The sequence below is a fragment of the Sparus aurata genome, chromosome 7 (genome assembly GCF_900880675.1).
Source record: "Sparus aurata chromosome 7, fSpaAur1.1, whole genome shotgun sequence".
In the NCBI taxonomy this organism is placed as follows: domain Eukaryota; kingdom Metazoa; phylum Chordata; class Actinopteri; order Spariformes; family Sparidae; genus Sparus; species Sparus aurata.
Genome location: NC_044193.1, coordinates 25617506 through 25635726, shown reverse-complemented (window position 1 = coordinate 25635726; position 18221 = coordinate 25617506).

Below are 18221 nucleotides of genomic sequence, written 5' to 3'. Positions count from 1 at the left end.
AGATGTAGATAGATGTCACACTGTCATAGTTAATAAGGTAGCCCAGTGGCAGACTCAGGAGGTTTGAGGGCAGGGGTGAAAAAATAAAAAGGGCAGCGGCTGTGTGTGGTGCTGCACCAGCGTGATATGTGTTACAGGGAAGACAGGCGACTTCACCATGTTTTGTCCACTGAAAGGACTACTTCGAGGGCACTTTATAATGTTTCATCTACCGAAGGGGAATCTAAGAGCACTAAGCACTTTCATTTTTTGGGGGGGTTGCCCATCACATCTTCAGCCTCCCCTGCATGATGTCCACTTGTGTTAGCCTACAGTATACTTTTCACCCTGGAGTTGTTATCTCATTTATTTTAGCTTTTTTAAATTTATTTTATTAACCTTTATTTATACAGGTATCTCATTGAGACCCAGGGTCTCATTTACAAGAGAGACCTGTTCCAGGCAGGCAGCAGCAAAACACAAAGTTACAGACTAACTGAACATACAGGAGACACAACACAGAACACAAAAAAAATTGCAGTAGTATAGTGCAAACTACAAAGTGCAAGGAAGAATAGAATAGGAGTGGTTATGTACATGTGCAGACCCCCACAGACTGTCTCATCAGCCTTCCTACAAGCAATTTGAAGTCCCCTAAAGGAATAAAGCTAGGGTTATAGTGAAGGCAATGTTGGTTGTGTCTTTCTGTAGGTCACCTTCTTTGGTCATAAATATCTGAACAGCTTTTGGATGGATTGCCATGAAATTCTTAGCAAACATTTATTTTATAACCTTTATAGACGTTGTGTTTGGTAATTAATTTACCACAAGCTGACTCACTGACTGCTTTACATCACAACTAACCAATTTTACAAATGGCACCACAACGTTTTACATATTTGAATGTGCTTCCTTCTTTCCGCATTGCACCTGCTTTCAGTGTGCTTTTGCCTTCACACACAGTGTGCTCAGAGATCCAACAAAATGATGAAGTGGTAGTTGGTGGATATGTTTCATGGGTCAACACCACCCACTCAGACTACCTTGTGTTTAAGATGGGTTAGAGTGTCCTCCAAGGTCACCTTTTGTGTGTGTTGAGATTTTCAGTTGGCTGAGCACCATAAAAAACGACATCATGACTCCAGTTAAAGGCCTGAGGGAAGACACACATCAAGCTTTACTGGTCACCTTGGATACTGAATGCAGTAAGTGAAGGGCTACATGGAAATGTTCTGCAACAGCACATGGTGAGAGATAAAACAAACATGAGTCATTGTTTTCCTTTTCTCCGTTGACAAGCTGTGGCATGGGTCCAGACCGTGATCCACACGTCTGCTGTCAGGTTACTGTACAGGCAAATGCATGCATATAAAACCCTGCTGCACAGTCTCTTGTTAACTTGTGAGCATGGTGCGCCCCATCTCATCTTTTAATCCTCAGGATATCTGGGACTGAAGATCCATCTAGTACACCGACCCAGTCAGGATTACAGTGTATCAGTGAAGACGTAAAACCAAGAACTGAAGCTGTGGGAGGTGAGTCAGGGATAAGTGCATCATAAATCACCGGCCAAATTACAAAACTGGCAGATTATAAGTATCCTTCGAAGAAAAAAGGAATGTATCTCTGTGTGTCTGTTTTATACAAAGGATGCCAGATGACGTGGAACAAAAGGAAATCTATGTGTGCATCATTGTGCAAAAAGTTGTGTTTTTGAAATAATGATGGAAAAAAGTACAAATAAATGAGGGGGTGCATACATCCAGTCAGCCAAAAGTTCTAAAGGTCTAATATGTAAGAACTGGCAAAGAATTGAATTAGTACCTCCAACAACATGGGGCAGCTTTTCACCACAGTAAATGTTAACTGCCGCTAACAGTATTTTGTTTATACCAAGCCCCCAGGAATAGTGCCTGGCTTTGAGCCAGTCTTACTAGTGGCCAAACTGTGTAATTACATCATCCTGTGATGCACTGTTGCCTTTTTGTCATAAGCTTACATTGTGAAAGAAGTGTCTGTAAAAGAGTGTCCAATATTTTTTAGCTACACAACCCTGCAAAATGACTCGCTTCACTATCAGAGTCTGAACCATTTGGTTCAATAAAATTTGGAAAGTGTAGATTAGAAGAACTGCAAGATTACATTTTTTATTCCCATCCAAGTTAGCGGGGCGCTAAACCGGAAGTTAGCCGGCTTGGTCAACTGAATAATTGTTAGCTTGTTAGCTCTGTTACTACTGGGGGAGTGTTGGTGTTTACACTGCTAGCACAGGAGCTTTGGACCGCTGGGAGAAAAGGGCTAGCTGGTTAGCATGCTAACTTCAGTAGATATAACCGCAACAAAACACATATATATCTTTTTTAAATTTCTTTGACTCAACATCAAACTTTTACTGTAATTACTTAACAATTTTAGTTCATTTTATTTCTTGTTGTAATTGTTTAAATATTGCATCTTTACAAATGACTTACAACAAAGAAGACATTCATGAAGTGATCCAGAAACCAGATAATAAGTTTATATGAAGCGGAGGACAATTGTGTCATCAAAGTTTTTATGACTCAGTTATCTTTTACAACACATTCACTTCCCTCCATGACACCTCACTGGCTCTGTAAATTTACTTCACATTTTCTTTCAGATGCCTTCAAGTGCCCCATGTTAGCAGCTGGGGAGTCTCAGCAGGTGTATGCAAGCAGATGTATTTCCTTCTGGTTGTTTCGTAGTCTGAGGCTGTTGGATCAGCGCCTCTGATGGATGTCCTCACATCCTGCCTTGCGTGACCAGGCCAGCCAGATAGCCATCAGTACCCAAATAAGTTCAGGTCAGGCCCCTGTGCTTCACTCCGAACCTCATTTGGTATGCAAATGTAAAGGCAACACAAAGCAAACCTTTCAGAGCACAGCAATTTGCGAACTGCTTCCTTTGAAGAGCAGGAGCTTCACTCAGGATCTGCAAAAAAAAACATGACAGGTTAGAGTTTTATGCTCAAACACAGACTTCCTGTCACAGCGAGCAGGCCTCAGTCTGGTGGGCTGGGAGAGTAAACGATGGCTTCTACAGCTCATTAATTGTAAAGTATAATCGTTTATCTAGAAGCATTTTCTTCAACTGTAGGCTTAAATATAACACAGGAAAGATTTTCAGCTTGTTTTAATATTCAGAGTTTTGGGGGGAAACAGGTGCTGCAGACCTGTGAGGAGAGATAACCAAGCAGCCTGAATCAGCTCATTATCCTCAGTGCAAAGGGAACTGAGGCTGAACATAGACCTTTAATGTAATAACTATCTCAGAATTTAAAGGTAAAACTCTTCGATTGAGGTTTAATAAGTGATTTTTCTGCAGTTTGGGTCAGTATTTCACAGAGGTCTGTTTGCTTTACAGCTTATAGATTCAAACAATCGCCTTCTTCCATCTTTGCCAGCGTAGTTCTTCAGCAACCTGCGCCACGCCCCTGCTGAAACAGGATACGGTTCTGGCATTGTGCTCATTGTTGAGAGACTAATCCCGACAATTACACCTCGAGACCGAAAGTGGCTGCCTCGCCCAGCATCCAGCCAAACCCCATCCTGGCTTTCTTTAGGCCCCCCTGTTTGCCCTTGGGGGCCAAGAGCCCCTCTGACCCCCTTGTCAGTGTCCCCCCCCCACACACACATCTCCAACTACTCAACCTGACCTCAAACTGCTGGTGTGTCTTTCTCAAGTTTTACTCACCTGCACTTTGTTCACCTGCCGCTCTCGCTGTAACCCAGCCAGGTTATTGTGAGGACAAAAAGAGGTGTGTGGACACACAAAGAGGGAAGGCATGAAGAGCAAAGGGCAGGTATTTCAGGTTAAGGCGGGCTTATACAGCACAGAAGTAGGCAAAGGTTTATGCAGGTGATAATACCTCTCAGATACATATTTTTGAATGCTTGTGTCGGCCTCATGATGCATTTTTCTCTGCTTTGGACAGGATGGGTGTGTTCGGCAGTTGAGGGTGATGGTGGTTTAGCTGTTGTCTGTGTTGTAATAGGAACAGAAGAGGTCGTTCCCACAGAAGCCTGAGCTGACATCATAAAAAACACACAACAAGGTACCTGGGGGCTGATGAGGGAGAGGGTGGGGGCGTAGAGGTGAGCGAACCGGTGAGGTGGGAGTCGGTGGGTAGGAAGGGGGAGGTCTCGTCTCAAACGCCATTGGCTAAAGACAGCGCGGGGGACACACCTGTGAGCGCCAGAGGCTAAGGAGATTGGCTGCGACCTGAAAATTACACCTGTGGGGGAAGACGGGGAGGCGGGGGGGGTCAGGCTACATGTAAACCAAGCCCTTTACAAATTCAGCGTCTGTCTTCTCAAGGAGCTTAACCGTCGAACACCGGCGACAAGACGGGAGCTCCTGGAAAAAAACAAGTTCTGCTTGGGCTGCAGGAAGGAAGAGAGCTGACGCGCTTCAAACTGGTTGGGTTTGTTCCGGGGGTTTGGCTCTACGGCTGCATCTACCTGAAAGGGACGGCTTTTTTTTCTCTCTCTTCCAAACCGCCACTCCAGAGGTCGACCGTCCTTCAGCAGGAGCAGGAAAGAGGAAGGCTAGCCAACGGGGCGTCAAGAGCCCCTCATACAATGATGCCTCTTGTCTTCGGTTTCTGGCTCGGTGACCGCACCTGGGAAAGACTGGGGTAAATTCACAAACGTGATACCTTCTTTGTCTTCATTCTCCATCATTAAGGGCTCGAGCTGTCGTCACAACCTGTTGCTCAGCGACGCTAGAGTTAAAAGTTTGCGGACGCTCGCTCATCGGCTAAGATCAGGAAATGTGCGACTAGACAAATTAGGTCATCGCGCGAGGCACCTCTGCGATCGTGCGATTGTATAGGAGGGTCGAGGTAGTTTCGATGGGAAGCAAAAATAACGTGTATCGAATTCCGGCTCCTTTTAACGCGAGAGAAAGAAGAGGAAACAATAGAAGCCAACGCTCATTCCTAAACTGGATAGACCAGTTGGGGCAGGTAAAGGCAAACTGCCAGACTTGTCAAAGGATATGAAGACGGAGGCTGACTCCTTCTTTTAGAGCGTTAAATGCACTTTCGAAGGAGACGTCAACGGTATGAAACAGCTTTACCAATTACCAATAATATACTAGTGATACCTTTATTAGTTTAACAATATGTTAAAGAGTTTTCAGAACTCGTTTAGCAACTTTTCTTTACAACCTGTTGAACCGTAAAGCCTTTAAGATATTCTCTAGTTTTTATTTCCACGAATTAGCTGTTGCTCATTTAGTTTTTTTGGCTTTTTGCTGTAGAGATTTGAAACGAAAAAGAGAAAAGGGAAGTCTGTTATGAAGGGGGATGTGTGTCCGACCTAAAATGTCTGCTCATCCGTTTTCCTCGCCTTCTGAGCTCTTGCTGCATGTTAGGACAGACGGCAGCAGCGCTGGACTTATCAGAGCAGAGGCTCTTAGATAGACGGGAGATACGGTGTTAAGTTTTCTCGGCTGCTCTGAGGATATTTTTTTTCTTTAAGCAGAAAAGGGTTGTTTCAGTCCAGAAAGGAGAGGGGGAAAATGGAGGGAAAATGTCGACCGTGTTACTGTACAGCGGCGACTGCAGCGCAAGGTGGAAGGTTGTGATTGGTGGAAAGAGCAACATTTGTTCATTTTCTTTCATACACCTGAATAGCTGCGAGTCACATGAGCGCTGGGCGCCCGGCCTTGTGTATGGAAACAGGGCGGGAATAGAATTTCAGCAGAAAGAGGGATTTAATGGTGGACTCTTTTTATGTTGTTTGCTCGCGCTTGAGTCATAGGCCGGAAATGAAAGAGGACTGTAGGTCTTATCACCTGGTGGGGTGAGAGGTTAAGTTAAAGCTGCGGTTTGATTCAGCTGATAGGGTGAATGACAGTGCATTATGGGCCAGGGCCATTTTAAGTTAATGCTATGCTAACATTTTAACTGTTGACTTTTATCATTAAGAGGCCATGGGGGATTAGGTAATGAGAGTCAACTCATTTTCTTCTCTTTTTTTCCGCATTAATTAACTTTAACAGATGTAACATCCCATGTTGGCCCTCAGGGAGATGTCAACATGGATATAATTAATAATTAATCATTTTAATTTTCAAATTTCTTACAGTTTTTACATTTTTTTTCAAAAGTCAGGAAGTGCAAAAAGAACCTGTCAGAGGGGCAGGATGGACAGTTTTCATATTCAAATTTATTGAAAATTTTAGTCCTTAATTTGAAATATTCAAAACAGAAAGGTGAAAGGACAAGGGGAGGAGCTACTAGCCTTTAACTTTACAAATGTAAATCTACCGGGTATACATATAGAAACACATCCTAGTAGCTGGATGATAAGCAGCATCACGGCCTGAATATCACGCTCAGCGGGCTGCTCCTCAGGAGTCTGAAGGCCCAATTAGGTTGCGCGGAGATAAGGCCCCCCGAGTTAAATAAGGTTTTGGGTTTCCCTGCCATTGTTTTCTCACAAAGACAGCGACTATTGATTAAGGGCCAGGCCAGTTTACCTATTGGGTTGTTGACTTCACGGAAGAGTCACATTCCAGCACAGAGGGCAGAGTTACCTGAGCACGCCTCACTTCCAACAGGCAAAAAGCGCGGGCAGCCGTAAGCGGCTGAGACTCCCACTGCAGAGCGCCATGTGCAACAATGGGACACATTCTGCTGTATGTAACCGCCAGAGGAGCAGAGGAGGAAGTATCTGGACTAATGGAGGAAAAATTGTTGTTGGTTAGATTATCTCGAAAGGTAACACCAGACATGCTCTACTTTTCTTTTTTTTTTTTTTTTCCACAGCTTGTCTCTACCAGCTTGAATTTTCTGGGCTAATCTTTTTTCACTCCTTCTCTCTCTCCCTCTTTTCTTCCTCAGAGGGCCTGCAGCACTGGTTTATAATGCTGATGATTAACTAAATAGAGTCTGGGAGAGCAGGTCTGCTTGGCTTTCTCATTTCATGGGGTCTGACTGACCAGGAGGAAGACGGAGCGTTCTCAGGCAGCGGGCTGGAAATTCAAGACCTTTTTTCTCTTTTTTCTTTTTTTTTTCAGCCCCCCCACCCACCCTCCACCTCTCTCCAATCGTACTCACTTTACTTCGGTTTTGTTACATTCTTTCCTTGGGGTACCTTTCATGACGGTAAGGTTACAGGTGCATTCTCCATTTTCCTTCTCCACCTTCTCTTCCTGAACTTTTCCCTCCCTGAGACTCTCTTTTCTTTCTCTCTCCCTCTCCCTCCCCTCGCTCTCTCTCTTTCTCTCTCTCTTGTGCTCTACTATTTGCGGTGCATGCAGGATGACTGTAAACCTTTTCTTTCTTGAAGGACACAATCATGTCTCTTCTTTTCACGTGGGTTTCTCTCTCATTTCAGTCGCCTGTTGTGAAGAGAGGTCTAAAATTAATTGGTTTAAACAGAAATGTAGTGAACTCTCCGGTATTGATGCTATTTAACAAAGTATATATCGGCCTACATTTAATACACAATGCACAATGACTGCTTAATGGATAAGATACCGCTTTAATGTACAATAATGTGGATGAAAATGCGAGCCTGAGGTGTGAGGATTTCACGCGGTGTACCTGTGAATGATCCACGTTATTCAGTAAACGAGGGCTGATTCAGTGACCTTCTGCACACACGGCGTCGGCTCAGGTTGAGCCGAGCAGCATTCCATCAGCCTTTCATCACTCAGCAAACACAAAGACAGCGGCCTGAGAGGTCCACCAACGAATAACAGACAAAAAAAAAAGAAAAGAAAAATTGGCTTTTCCTTTCTTCCATTCCACAAAACATCTGTCGAAACAGACTTGACAACGGCGCTTTATTAGAGGCCGAACTGTGTGTTGCAACATTGAAAAAAAAAAGTCATCTGCCAGGATGAGATGTGAGAGGGCTCCCAGAGGCCGACGTGCCTTTTGACTTTCAGTGGATGTGCGCGACTTACACTTTGTTTGAAATTAGTTACTGCCGTTGTAATGTGTGGAATAGCAGGCCTCTCAACCTCGACGTGCTGTAGATTTAGACTAGTCGGAACAGGTTTGGGCAATCATTAACAACTACTGTGGCCCAGTCTTCTGTGACAGCAAGTTTAAGCTGCAAACCACAACAAGGGCTCAGCAGTCATACTATGGAGAGGTGGTCTCTAAATATGGACTTCCCCTCTCCAATTCACTATGCTTTGTTTGGGCTTTATGTGGCTCGGGCAAGTTAACTTGCCACCATAAAACTACATAACCGAACTAGACTAGTGGAAGGGAAAAGCTGCATATTTTAGCAATAAGGTGAGTTTCTTTTTTTTTTTTTGTATCCAGACAAAGGTATTTAAGGTGAGGTGAACTGCTCACACCCAAATCTGCTTCACTAGGTGTCACATTCATTCCTTCAATAGCAGGCGCTAATGTGACATTGTGCTCCACAACAAAAAATATCCAGACTTTTGTATCAGTAAGTGGTGTAGTAATGAGACTTCTGGGTGATTTATCCCCATCTTACGAGGCAGCATTGGATATCATCACTCTCTCTAATACTGCCTGGTAATGATGATGATAGTCATCTGCGGACTCCAAACAGACAAACCGCTTTAGCAGCGCTAGCAGCCCCGGGCTCCGGATCGAGCCTCGAGCCCCTATTCGAAGCAGCAGCGACAGAAATGGCTCTCAGGATCCATCTTACCTGACAGTGCTGGATTGTACAACTGTTGTTCTAACACTGTCTGGTAACGATGTTTCCTGGGTGACCCTGTGGTCTCCGGTCTGATAGCTGTTCATCCCCCTCCCCCCCAAAAAATGGTAATAACTGTTGAAGTCTGCACAGACAGTCTGCGATAGTACGACTGGAAAATATTCAAGCGTCACAGTTTTTACTCCGAAGTGAATTCAAAGACAAGCCTAGCTGTCTTTTGTTTACTTTTGCTTTTATGGACGCCCAAGGCTGCATGTCAATCATTCGAGGGAAACTAAAAAGGAGCAGCGGCAAGGATGACGACAGGACTTTGTGTTGAGTGTGTGTTTGTGTAAAAATACACCAACCTTTATGTCTGGTGCAGTGAAATGAGTACACCCTTTATGCACTAATGGTCCAAAAGGTCGCTGGTTATGTTTTTTTACTATATTTCCTCATTGTTTTTTTTGTAGCTTTTATGGCAACCCCACCAACCCCGCCCAAGTTAAAGAATAGCAGTTGGTTGATGGTTCCACCGGTCCTGCAGGGCCTCATTTCCTTGTTCCCTCCCATGAACAGCGTCGGTCTTTGTGTTGCGTGGCAGTGATTGGTCGGACTAGCCCTACCTAACCACCTGCGTGGCACATCCTGGAACTGACATATGAGCTCACCTGAGTGTGCTTATAAAAAAAAACAAAAAGTGAGCTATAGACGCTTTGGCCTGCTCTCAGCTTTCCAAGCCTTTATCCACGAAATGACGATTAAATTTGACCTCAGTCAGACACAAAATGGAGTCTCTACAGCAGAAATGGATCGCTTTGGGTGTGTTAAAATTGTAAAACCTACACAGATTACCTGCTCTTTTGATCTAAAACAATAGAGTTTCAGTGTTCATGATCTGAATACAGTGAACCGTTTTCATCAGTGTCTGCACTGAAAATATGAATTTTAGTGGGCAAAGCCTTCAAACAGATACGAGAAACAAAGGCAAATAATAGACACTGAGTGAGCAGAAAGCTGGTGTTTGTTTAAGGAGGGAGAATTACCCCGCAAATATTGAGCCGCACCTTTATTTGCCCACCCAGCTCCATTATCCAAGCCACAAAAACATGAAATTGCTTTCCCCCCCCCCCAGTTGTCCTTTTTCCTTTGTGTTGGCTTATATCGGTGCATTAATGTGATAATATAGATAATATAGAACGATTTGAACAGAAATAGGCCACCAAGCTTACGTCGCTTCTTTCCTTGGTCTGTTCATTCATGGCTTTCTTTGCATGTTGGGCCAATTTGAAGGGACAAATGAATCAAAGTGCTGTGCAGAAGCCTGTACAGAACCTGTGCAACAAAAGAGGAACTGCTCATTTTCGATCTGTTTTCTGCTCCGCTGTTCTTGTTTCCCTGCCGCTCTCTCTTCTTCTTCCTCTTCGCACAGGTGAAAGCTCAGACGTCGCTCTCCAGCCTGTTGATAGGCGTCTTACCAGACATGGTTAGATGTAATTATTGGTGTCTAATACTGTCTGGTAATGCCGTCCATTAAATGGCATTACCTTCTGCTCTCTTACTTCCCCCCCTGTCTTGCTCTTGTGAATCTGACAGCGTCTTGACAAAGGGCAGTCCAGGGAAGCGCACCAACATATTTAGACTAGTGGCAGATGGGGCTGAACGATGGCCACTATGGAACTATGATCCTCGCACTGGAAGATTGATTGATTTGTTGGGGTTTCTTCCACGTGTCTTGAGTCAGAGTTTCACCTTTTGAGCAGCAGTCCAGGAGGACACTTTCCTCTGTCTTGATGAGCGCTGCGCTGTACATTAGATTCTAGCGGTAATGTAAATGTGAATGCCATGTAAAAGAAAACTGTTTGATAGAAAATGTTGTGAGTTTTATCCATCGAAAGATCTGCCGCCTTCCTCTCGCCGCAATAACCGAATTCCTTCTGGGGACTTGGCTTATTTCCAGGTACAGAGGAACAAAGCAAGTTTTTGAGACTTCTCTATCTGTGACACACTCTGTACATAATGTTAACTGTGTTGACCGTGATATGATGTTATAAAAGGTACAAGAAACGATTAAATAAAATGGGTTAAAATTCGAAATGCCTCCATTGTTTTTTTTTGTTTCGTTTTTCACCTTTCTAAACCCGTTAACCAGAATCAGGTTTTTTTTTCAAAGACGGTTTATCCGTTCTCCCATGCGCTGGCCCTTTGTAGCAGTTTCCCTGGTCATTGTGAACTCTTCCCTCGGCCGGACCGGAATGCCGAGCCCCAGTCAGGTGTGGATCAGGTTACCGCCGAACAGAGCTCCTTTTTAAATGCCTCAATTTACCCATGAGGTCCCCCCCCCATCAGCTAAGCCCTCATTGTGTCCCAGTCTGTGGCAGCACACAGTAGGCTAGCTTGATAAACCGACAAGCACAAGGCGTGTTTTCACTGCCAGGTCCAGGGCCACTTACAGTAGGCTGAAATCTATACGCTATACACGGCAGTCTATATGGCCAACTGGTTACATTTGTAGACGTATAGAGCAAGGGTTCTTTTTTTATGTGAGCACTGTTCTCTCCCCTTTATCTGCCTCTCACTGCAACACACACACACACACACACACACACACACACACACACACACACTCAGCCAATAGCGTGGCTATGGTGTTTAATTAGGCCTGTTAGCTCTGAGCTTCAGTTGACTGGTTAAACGCAGCTCTGATTTTATCAGTTGGAACACAAACACAAAAACCATTTAGCCGTTTTACATAACAGTCCCCGGGCCTCATTGATCTCCCACGCTGGGAGCCTTGAGACTTTGTCAGTTCCAAGAAAAAATGTTAGATCACTTTCAACACGATCCTAATTGAGTCTGTCCTTTTTGTTTTATGGCGAAATTTGTTCATTAAAAATCCGTTGTTTAGCTACGTGAAAGATTTTACGGCACGGTCGGCTAATTTCATTCTTGCTGGCCAGTCATCAGTGAACAAGTTGAGGAAAAGAACAGTTACACACAGACACTTGCGCACTCTAAGATGAGTGAAGAGAAGGGTGCCTAAGAAAACAGGAAAAATGATCTGTTTTCTCCTTCTGGTTTTTTAAATCATCAGTGACTCTCTGATTCGCGGATGATTAAGTTTGCCTTTTCTTTAACTGCTTACACAAACAAAGAATCAAATCCCGAGAAGAAGACAGAACCTAATTTAATCATTGATCTCTGTTTAGCATTCACAGCAGAGTCACCTTTCACACACCGTGATCAAAAGACACAAAATGGCATCTATTTAAGAGAGAAACAAAGCCACTTCATTCTGTGTGTAGGCCTCGGTAATGTTCAGTCACCAGTCTTTGTTTTAAAGTAACAATACGATCAAAAATGGTAAATATTTTGACATGTCACACTAGGAAAAACACACACTGAATGAATGGGATCAGGATCCTGGTTTTGGGTATCCTGGTTCATTGTCAAGGCTTATCAGGATACTTGAACAGACCAGAGCCATTGTTCACTATATAAGTAACATCTGTGCTTATGACAGTTTCAAATGTCTGCTATGCTATGAAAAGGCCTGTAGATGTGCATAACTAAAACTAGAGAGTGGAGCGGAAATGCTGTGCAGTCCTATTTTGCATCGTACAGTTTTGAATTAGTTAAGATTTAACTAATTTAAGATTAGATTAAGATTTTGGGGCCACAAACAACAGGTGGGCAGCCATCTTACCTCTATGTGAAAAGAGCACCAACATTCTGACCCAAGAAGAATGAATAAGGGTTAAAATGGTGTATTACATAGTTTCACATTTGTGTGTAAGCTTTCTTTTGTTCAACAATATTACAGATCAGCATCACTGTAAATGTTCCAGTGTCAAACCTTCAGCTACTTTAGCTATAAAAAAAACAAACTTGTAAAAATCGGACTCAAAACAGCAGTGGTTCATTTTGTTTAAACTAAACGTACCACCGGGGAAAAAATACTCGTCGGCAAGTAAAAGCCTTAATTTGAAAATGTTAATTAAGTAAAAGCATGTAAGCATTATCAGGAATGTATATGTATATATCAGAATGTATATGTATATATCAGGAATGTATATATATACATATACATATATATATAAAGCATATATATATAGATAGATAGATAGGGGGGCCGAGAGGAAAATAACATATTTTCACAAATCATCAAATTGACTCCTTGTTTAAGCTCATAAACGTCATATGGTTTGCATCTCAAAACATAATTGTAAAGTAACTAGAAGCTATAGTTGCCAAATAATTATATTGGAGTAACAAGAAAAACATTTTAGTGGAATAGAAGTAAATGTACTTAGTTACATTTCAACACTCAAAAATTGCCTTTTTAAGAAATATACTTTTCATTTTTAATAAATGACCTTGTTTGCTTCTCAAGACATGGTGAACCAATAGCTATATCTTTGTGATCTACTACATGGCTCTACATCGAAGCAAAGACAGCGAGTAAGTTAAAACATGTGTCAGTAAAGTACAACATACTTTCAACAACTCTTCTGTACAGTAACAGGAGGTAAGTGTTATTAGTCTCTTCCCTCTTTGGTGACGTCACACCACTGAATCACATTCCTGACTGGCAGCGAGCCTGTAGAGGATTCCTGCACTGGTCTGTGCATGCTTGGTGCAGTCAGACCAGATTCCTGCGTTACTGCCGGCTGTGGATGAGGCGGCTGGGTTTGCCACTGGGCTGGAACAGAAGCTCAAATGAGGCTAAATGGCTGTGACATACCTGCAAGTGTAGTGACATACAATGAAAAGTGAGGAGCTGTCACACGGTCATGTATGCAGGGAACTCCTTTAACAGTTAGTCATGGTGGAGTGTGGAATTGATTATAGGTTGGGGCAGAAGCATTGCAACATACATGCCTTGCTCCCAGCAGTCACACATGTGTATGTATGTATGTATGTGTGTATATATATATATATATATGTGTATATATATATATATATATATATATATATATATATATATATATATATATATATATATATATATATATATCACTGTTGTGTATATAACAAAGGCTAAGTCACCTCACTGCTCAGAAAATGGATTCACCTTATAGCTTAAACCTTAAAGTATCAAGACATGGCACACATATTAGAAATGCACATTTAAATATACACTTCAAAAAATAGAATCTATTTGGCAATATATTATAAAGATTATTATTAAATCAACCACTTATTGCTTTCAGTGCAAACAAGAAGGTCTACTCAACATACTCCACTGTTGGTCTGATATTTTGCCAGCAGTTTATTCCAATCAAAAATGTAATTAAATAAAAATAAAAGTAAAGCCAATTTCCAATGAAATATCGGCTGCTTATCAAATTCGATTATTCTATGATATCATGTAGGCCTTGTGTGTGCCAGCTCCTTTCTGATATGTCTGACATGCACCATAACAGTCAATGGGTTTTAATGGCTCAGTTGTTACCAGCTCAGTGTTTGAAACTAAAGAATTTGAGCAACCAAAAATTGGCGGACATAGAAAAGGAGACACGCCATACACATCAGTGTGGACATGGCAAATCGGTCCATAGCAGATAACCATTTTACACAGGATGGTTTTTACTTACAGAGAAATATCTGGCACTTCAGAGACTTTTCAGCATTATGCTTCTCTTCAGGCCTCCTCTTGTTTTTTTCTATCATCTGAGATAACAATTTGCCATTATTATTGCCGGCAACACATCAAACTTGAGTTTAGTGCTTGGCCCAAATGGTGTTACTGGATACATTCAGCATTATCCAGCGTTTTTCTGAAATACCTAACACCACATTGTAAATAGACCACCCACTTCTACTTTCCTGTCAAAGTCACTCTCTAAACATCATCTACCTCAACTTGTCAAAGTGAAAAAGGAAGGCTAATTCAGCATGCTAACAGCTTGCATCAGGATTGAGAACAAATCTGAAAAAATAATATTTTATCTAGCAACAATTTGGCTACATTTTCCCTTTTGGTGAGACCCCAATAAACAAGTAAGTTAGAGTAGTGTTTGTAGTTGTATTAGGCGCATGACTTTTATTGTCATTTGAAGCAATGAAAATTTTAGTGGCTAATTAGCAACTGCTAGCAACCACATTAGCTTATTTAACTAGTCATGGCCAAAGCAAATAATGCATTAGTGAGCCATATACAAAGATTGCCATATGCCTGGTAGTCACCAGCTTGGTTGAAGCCATGTATTTGGTACACAGATTTTTTTTTAAGAGCGCACCACCTGCCAGGTCATAAAAACATGCTAGCAGTGTTGTAGTCAGTACCACGGTTTCAGACCTGAAGCACCAGTCTAACTTGCACCACCTATTCGCAAGAAAAGCAGCCAGTTAATGGGTGAGAATTTTAGAATAAATTATGTAGTAGTTACATGAGATGTAACGTTAGCCTGAACACAACACAGTAGCAGTTCACAGAGAACTGTCAGGCTGGATGCTAGCTTAGCCTCAACAGCATTAGCCTGTTGGCTTGAAAGTGGTCAAAAATGACCTTAAATATTTGTATATATTAATATGTATTTATATTTATAAGTGTTTTTCACAATATTTGACGATAAACACAACATTTATTTACTTCTTAATGTTCTTCTTCTTCTTAATATTAGCTTGTTTACCGGTAGCTAGCTAGCTAGCAGTTGTTGTTTCAACCGACCCTTTCGAACCACAGAAAAAGAACTGCTGGCTGTTGGTAAGTTTCATATTGGATTTCCCCTCCTGCTCCTCATAAGAAAAGAGAGATTTGTTTTTAAATTCACCAAAGTGACTCTGTAACAGGTAGCTACTTCAGCTAATAGCTGCCTTACTTTAGCTTTGTTAGACAGCACTGGGCTAAATGCAACAGGAAAACAACCACCTAGACGTGTCTCGTCTAATGTAATTTTGACTTAAGCCTTTATACTTCTGCAAAACTCTGTGTGTTGGCTTTTTGTTGATATTAGACTTGTAGACTGACAGGCTGAGACACTAAGGCTTAGCTAATGTACACAAACAAACCCGGGAACATCTGAGGCATTAGCACTCTTGCCAGTAAATTTCTTATATGCTCAAGATCTCATACTGAATATGTCTCTTAGCACGGTTGGCTGCTGTCTCTTCATAACTGCTGGTAAATTTCCATAGTAGCTGAATGGGATCCCCTCAGATACTCAGGTAACTCAAAAAGTAAAGCACAGGACTGTAGATACCTGCAATTGAGTGGTAGTTATACAGGTAAAGGATGCATTTGAATTAATGATTGTGATTTTCATTGTTTATGGATCAATGTATGGCAATCTGAAGAGCTGAACAAAACCATTGTTTTTTCAACAGCAAATCAGTAAAAGTAAGAGAAGTTTCCCTGTTTTTATTTCACTTTGAATTTAGGCACAGTGACATATCACTGTTGCTTATTTCTCATTAACTGAGGCCTTCGGTTGTTTGAAAACCTACTCAATTGTGCCAGTTATTGGGCCTTCCTTCCCAACTCTGTGCTGACATTCCAGATGATTTTTGCCTCAATGAGTCGACTGATTTCTAAAGCACTCACAGGTGAAGGGGTCCCGGCACTCATTGCTTCTAGCACTTCCTCTTTAGTGAGTGTATTTTAAGGCTTTGTAAACCTGGAGCATCCCTCATTCCACCAGCTCTCCCTATTCTGCCGTGTACTAGCCAGAGTCTGTTATCGGTGAGTCATTTTCCACTTCAGAATCCAGTGGTATTCCTCCTGTGCTTTTTCATAGCTCTTGAGGGTGTAACCCACGGACCCAATGACGTTAATCCAGGAGGCTGCCATCTGTACGCATCAGGCTCAGAAAAGAAAGCACCGTGCACGTGTCTTCGAATTCACAGTGACGTCAAACGCTAGGCTGGGTTGGACATTTAAGCCCCATCAATCACCATCTGATTATAGTGTCAAATAACAAAGCTGCATGGATACATTCAGTTTTTATTTAAGAACCATATCAATTATTTTTCCCAATCTTAAGCAACTTTGTGATTACTGATTACTGCAGATTGATTCAAACGGATTGGAAAATGTCACGACCGTAAACCAAACCATTAAAGGGATATTCCGGTGTAAGGTTTTTTTTTTTTAAAGATTTTTTGTGGCATAGACACCTTTATTAGCAGTAGACAGAGAGGAAACATGGGAGAGAGAGGGGGAGGTGACATGCAGCAAAGGACCTCCGGCCGGAACCGAACCGGGGTCGACTGCATTTTATGGCATGCGCTCTAACCACTCGACCACCTGCGCGTGACATGAGTAAGACCCCCCCTCGAGAGATAAAGTTTGCAGAGCGCTAGCTCACATAGCTTTAGCATCCTCAGAAACGACCACACGACAACAATACACTGCAGTAAATGGATCCAACTATAAACCGCCACCAAAAAGCCCATATAATGCTAAGAACAGCACGAAACTTCAGCAACAGTACAAATAGGGTCTCAGCACACAGTCCGGGGCATCTAACCTCCGCTAGCTTAGCTGGATTTCTATTGTGAAGCTAAAAACAGATTTCAGCTCTCCTCCATCAGCTTCCGGGTCGGGGAAGTCCCAACACAACGATTACCGAGCGCGGTTAGAAATGCTAAATTCCGTTCTTTTCCCTGTCCGCTTTCGATAATAACTGTTATAAACTGGCAGGTAAGACAAATATATACTTTGATTGCTTTTCCATGGAGTCATAATCATACATTTTCATCCTTGAGCCGCGGAACTCTACTGCACTCGGTAATCGACTCGTCGGGACTTCCCGTCCACAGGAAGCTGCTGCAGAAGAGAGGTACATTTTGTCAGCTTTTCAGTAGAAATCCAGCTAAGCTAGTGGAGTTTTAATGCCCCGGACTATGTGCTGAGACCCTATTTGTACTGTTTCTGAAGTTTGGTGCTGTTCTGAGCATTATTTGTGGCTTTTTGGTGGCGGTTTATAGTTGGATCCATTTACTGCAGTGTATTGTTGTCGTGCGGTCGTTTCTCGTTTCTGAGGTTGATAAAACTCCGTAAATTAGCGGCCTGCTAACTTGATCTTTCGAGAGGGAGTCTAACACAGTGTCACGGTGCTTCAGTTTCATGGATTAAATTTACACTGGAATATCCCTTTAACAGTTCTCACAGATTTGCCACATTCCATTTTTAATCAGCAGGACTCCATGTACAAAAAAGTCAAAAGTGAAAAATTTACATTTTCCCATGTTAAAGTCAGTCTAGTGAAACTCGATGTCTCCATCTTGCACTTGTCACCAGTGGGAATGAGAATACAGTCCCTGGGAACACAATGAAACCCCCCACTACAGCAGCCCCCTCTACTTTACCGGTGTAATTCTGTAAGGAAATCATGAATAGCGGGTGAGAGAGAGACCCTTTTGAGACAAGCCTTTCTTTACATCGTAACTTAACTCCATTTCATCCACTATAACACCTTGACAAGGAGAATCCCTCCAAATAATGGGTTGTGGAGGGACACCGTTGCTGCAGGCTGCATCCCTGTAATTGCCGAGCACTTCCTGGTACAGGAGGCAGTTGGGATGACATGGGAATGGGCGAGTCTCCAGAGACGCACACTCTTTATGGTGTCACCGCCCTGA